The sequence below is a fragment of the Empidonax traillii genome, unplaced genomic scaffold (genome assembly GCF_003031625.1).
Source record: "Empidonax traillii isolate 1590-97213 ecotype Southwest subspecies unplaced genomic scaffold, ASM303162v1 scaffold1535:size94756, whole genome shotgun sequence".
Taxonomy (NCBI): domain Eukaryota; kingdom Metazoa; phylum Chordata; class Aves; order Passeriformes; family Tyrannidae; genus Empidonax; species Empidonax traillii.
In genome coordinates this window covers 87,263-92,386 of record NW_020956728.1, presented here as the reverse complement: position 1 = coordinate 92,386, position 5,124 = coordinate 87,263, and positions in this window count along the sequence as shown.

Below are 5,124 nucleotides of genomic sequence, written 5' to 3'. Positions count from 1 at the left end.
GGGGCAGTGTTTTACTCTGCCCTCGAGTCAGCACCACCTCGCTTCGTTTCTCCTGCACCCCTCCACTTGTTCTTCCCCCTCTTAAGAGTAACAGAAATTTAATAAAGGGCAAAATCAAGAGACAAACGAGGTACAAGTGTAATGTTGACAGCGTGGAACCCTTCATCCTGAGAGAGGGGGAAGACTGTGGAAGCCTTAATGCAATCAGAACCTTGGTCAAACACATCAGATCCCTGGCTCGGGTTGGTGTCTCATTAGAGCTGTGATCACTTGGAAAACTGTTTTGTAGAGCGTGGTCCAAGCAGGATGCAACAATGTGCAATTATCTGTCTTTTTTCCTTATTTTTTTTCTTTTTTTTTTTTTTTCCTCTTTTTTTTTTTTTTTTTTTTTTTTTTTTTTTTTTTTTTTTTTTTTTTTTTTTTTTTAAGTTGTTCTTTCAGTTTCTCACTCCAGGAACACTTTCCTTTCCTCCAGGGGCTGTTCCTGTGAGGAGGAAGCTGCACCACGTTAGCAAGTCCGAACTGCTCTCTGGAGCCTTCTGCAGCAGCAATTTGTGCCCTTTGTGCAGTGATGATAAAGAAAGTGTATGATGTCAGCAGTTTTAAAGAGCAATTTATGCCTAATAAATTGGGAATGATACAAATTTCATAGCAATGTATTCGTTGTGATCGGTCTTAATTATTAATATTTTTTTTTAAAATCCATTAGTTTTTAGGGGTCTCTTAATTACCTTCACACTTTAATTTCTTTTAAGTTGTCCCTGTACAGGAGGTACATCCTCTGAGCAGAGAGGAGCTGGGACAGAAGCCACGTGGACACCTTTATCCTTGGAAAAATCAGCCCCCAAGTTCTGAGCAAAAATCAGAAATTCTCTGGATCCTTGTTGGCTTTTTGAGGTAGGAGGACGAGCAGGGGAAAACAGGCTCCAGCTGCCGTCCCAGCATGACGAGGAATCTCCGAAATCTGAGCAACAAGAAGACTTTAAAGGCGCTTCGTGCCTCTGCCACCTCCTCGGGCTCAGCCGGGGCTGGAACGTGGATGGATTGATGGGAAAATCACGGCCCGTTGTGGCTGGATTGAGTATTCCAGAACTCCCCCCTGTTCCTGTGGCTGCAGCTGCTGGTGGGGGTGATTCCCCCCTTTCCTGCAGAGGCTCAGCTTTCCAGGGAGCTGCTGTGTGCCCGTGGCACAGCTCCCAACTTCCCTGTGTCTCCCTGTGCTTTTCCCTTCCCGGCACATCCCGGGCATGGAGGGAGTCCAGGCAGCATTTATGGAATGCCACTAATGAATGTGTTAATTGGCTTCCTTTTGGTTCCCAAAGCAGGAGGAAGCAGGTGCTGTTCCCTTGTAACAAGTGCTGGTGTTTAGGTGGGGACCAGAGATCCAGGAATCTAAAGGGCTTTTTCCATTTTCCTTCTGTTCCCTAAAAAAAAAAAAAAAATGAAACTTTCAACCCTCTGGAAAATCTCCTAATTCAGCTTGGATCTGCCAAAGGATATTCATGTTACCTGGAAGATTTCATACATAAAACCAGCCCTGGCTTTACATGTACACCCATACCTGGAAGGGATATTTTCTTTTTTCCAAAGAAGCCAGAGTCACATTTAGCCCTTCTAAGGAGAAACACAAAATGAGCATTGAGTGACTAAAACTTTGGCTCTGGGAGGAGGGACAGGGAGGAAGAGGCACTGACAGCCAGGTGAGAGCAACTGTCCACGGAAAAGAATTAGGGAACTTGTCATTTTCTTACAACAAAACTATGGAAAAATGCAAAGTGTGGGTGTGGTGTTACTATTTGCATTGAAACAATGTAATTCGTCTTTTTTTTTTCTTTTGTTTTTTTCTTCTTTTTTTGGCTTTTCTCGACTTTTTATTTCAAAAAAGTTGTACAGTCTTTGGGGTGGGGAGGGGGGGGAAAGGAAAACAAACAAAGTCTTTTCTGTTAATATATTTGCGATTCATTCAAGGATGTGGAAAAATCCAAATAAACTACTTTTAAAAGCAGGCTCGGCCCGAAGGTGCTTTGGGATGTGGGGGGTGAGATTTGTCCCTTCAGGAGGGGTGGGAAGGGTTTGAGGACACAGCGGGGGCTGTTCCTGTCCTGGGGTACCTGGGGGTCCAAAGGGGCTCCAGGAGAGCTGGAGAGGGACTGGGGACAAGGGGTGGAGGGACAGGACACAGGGTTAGATGGGATGGTGGGCAGGCCCTGGCACAGAGAAGCTGTGGCTGCCCCTGGATCCCCGGAATTGTTGCTGCTCACCCTCACCTTCCATCCTGCAGCGACGGGAGATTCAGTAACCTGAACGAGGAGCGGGTTATTTTTATTTTCACTTTTTCCTGCCTTCTGCAGCAGCTGGAATCATTCCAGTCTTGTCCTTCCAGAGCTTCCCAGGAAGGCTCGTGTAGGAATTCCTCCTGCTGCAAACAATCACCTCGGATTAAACCTCCTACCGCTCCTTTTCCCCCGCTACATCAACCCCAATCCCGCGATTTTTGAGCGCCGAGTTTGGCTGGAAAAGCGATTCCGAACTAAACCCTTTCCCTCTGATTTTTTTTTTTTTTTTCCTCCCATGTTCCTTTTAATCCCGGACGTTTATTATTGTGCCTCCCGGTTTAAATTCTCCGGGGCCAACTTCCCGCCCGGCAGCGGGAGCCGAGTTGTTCTTCCTGTGTCCCGGTTTCAGCCTCCCCGTGTCTGCTGGAATTGGGCTGATGGAGCCGCTCGGAGCTGGACTCGTCCCTGCGCTGAACCGGAGCTTTGTTAAGCTGAGCTTTAGGTGCCTCCAGAGAAAGGCAGAGTTGATTTACGAGCTGCGATGCATCGTTCCGGGGGCTGAACCCCAGCCAGAACGGGGGTTTTCTGAGGCAGGGAACCCTCCCAGGATCAGGGTTTAAAAATCCTGTTAACACAGAAAATGAAACTTTCTCTGCTTCTTTTGCTGAGCGGTGTTTGTGGAGCACTGGGCTTGTCTGCCAGTTTGGGTCCAGCTGCTGTAGAAACCTTGGGAGATGCTCCTGGGTGAGCAGGGACAGGAGGGGACCCAGTCCCTTCCTTGGGGGCACAGCACCGGATCCCGACAGCAAAGGATGGAAGGACTTCAAAAATCCTGATGGCACCAACAAGGGAAGAGTCAGAAACACCTCCCAGATCAGAAAAAAAAATAAAATAAACAAAACCACTTTCAAAGGTCAATTCCATCAAAACTCCCCCAGAGAATCGCATCCAGAAAGAAGCCACACATCCCTTTCTGACATTCTTTCCTCAGTTAGAAATCTCCTGTTCCCAAATCCAGCAGTTCATGTGTGGAACAGCAGGAATTCTTTGTTGCCAGGACGTTTGGAAAGCTTAGGGAGACAAGAGGATTAGCTGCTGCTTTCTGCCTCTTTTGGATTCTCCTGTGTCCCGACAGACTCAGAAAAGTCTCTTTTCTGGCAGGTGTTTCTCCTCAGTCCCATCGCTCTGTGGGAGCAGCTCGTCCACTCACCTGCTTTTAAACACTTTGTCACCTGCAGAATATCCTCATATTCTGGATTTTCCTGGATAACCTGGGGAAAAAACCCAAGCTGGTTGCAGCCACCTCCCCTGGAGAAGGAGGGCAAGGATGGTGGGAAAAATTCCTTTTGGCTCTAAAAGTGAAAACTCCCCCTGAAAAGACTCTATGTAAGAACAAGTGTGGTAAATCCTCTCTGCCAGTGAAGGAACTCTCCTGCCTCCCCACACTGGGTGGAGTTCCCCACGTCCAGCCAATCCCTTGGGAAGTCTCCAGGTGTGTTGTTGTCTCCCTCTCCATCACCACTGTCCTGTGGATGGACAGAGCTGGACTTTGGGGAGGTTCAGGGGCAAGAAATCAGAGCCAAAACCGGACACAGCTTGGCTTCCCAAGCAGACAAAAATGGGAATTTTCTCCTTTGGTCCATCCAGCAGAACTCTTCCCCAGCTTAGTGCTGGGGATATTTTTTTTTCCTGGGGGAGCAAGGGCTTTGAGGATCACTTATGGAAACTTATTCAGAGCATCTCAAACATCCTTCTGGTCCTTAAATAGGCCATATAAAAACAAGGGAGATTGATTTTCACACTGGTAGATAGTGACAGGATGAGGTGGAACTGTTTTAAACTGAGATAGAATTTAGATTAAATGTAACTAGGAAATTCTTCACTCCAAGTTTGGGCAGGCCCTGGCACAGGTTGCCCAGAGAAGCTCTGGCTGTCCCATCCCTGGAAGTGTCCAAGGCCAGGTTGGACAAGGCTTGGAGCAACCTGGAATAGTGGAAGGTGTCCCTGCCTGTGGCACAGGGTGGAATGAGATGGGTTTTAAGGTCCCTTTCAAGCCAACCCATCCCATGATCCTCTGATCCTCTCTCCAGCTCTCCTCTCCCAAAGGGAAACAGCCGCTCTCTTTTCATGGAAGGACCATCAGTGGGAAGGGAAGGAGCTCAGCTGCTTTTCAGCCTGCAGGACGTGCGGTTGGGCCCTTAATTTCAATTAAACCCGGCCTGTGACCGGGATAAAAACTAAAAGGCAATTTAAAAAATCAGCAGTGGAAGCGGATGAAGAGAGGACGACACCGCTGTGTCCCCACGGCCGTGGGCAGGAGGAGAAACCACTGGCAGGGTTTCCTGTGTCTGAGAGAAGAAGGTGACGCTGAGACGACCCGGAATACCCAGCGTGTGGCTCACGAGGGGGCTGCTGGTGGGTGGGGTGGGTCAGATTCCACGGGGCCCATGCATGGCACAGTCTGGGGACAGCCACGGGTGGGGGGCACATGGGGCAGGGGTCTGCTGGTGTCCCCCGCCAGGCAGTGGTGGGGACAGAACGCTGCTGTCACCCGTGGATGTCACACCCGCGGGACACCAGCCCGGTGTGACGCGTGGGACAGCGGGACACGGGCCCAGCGGGCACGGGGGACACGGGCCCTGCGTCACCCGCGGGACACGGGCCTGGTGCCACCCGCGGGACACGGGCCCGGTGCCACCCGCGGGACAGGAGCCCACGCCCCCCTCGCCCCGTGCCGGGCGCCCCAGTGTCACCCCCCTGGTCCCCCCGCAGGTCCCTCCAGCGCCGCGGGACCCTCGCCCCGCACGGGGCACGAGTGGCCTGCGGCCCGCGGGGCACCCCGCGCGTC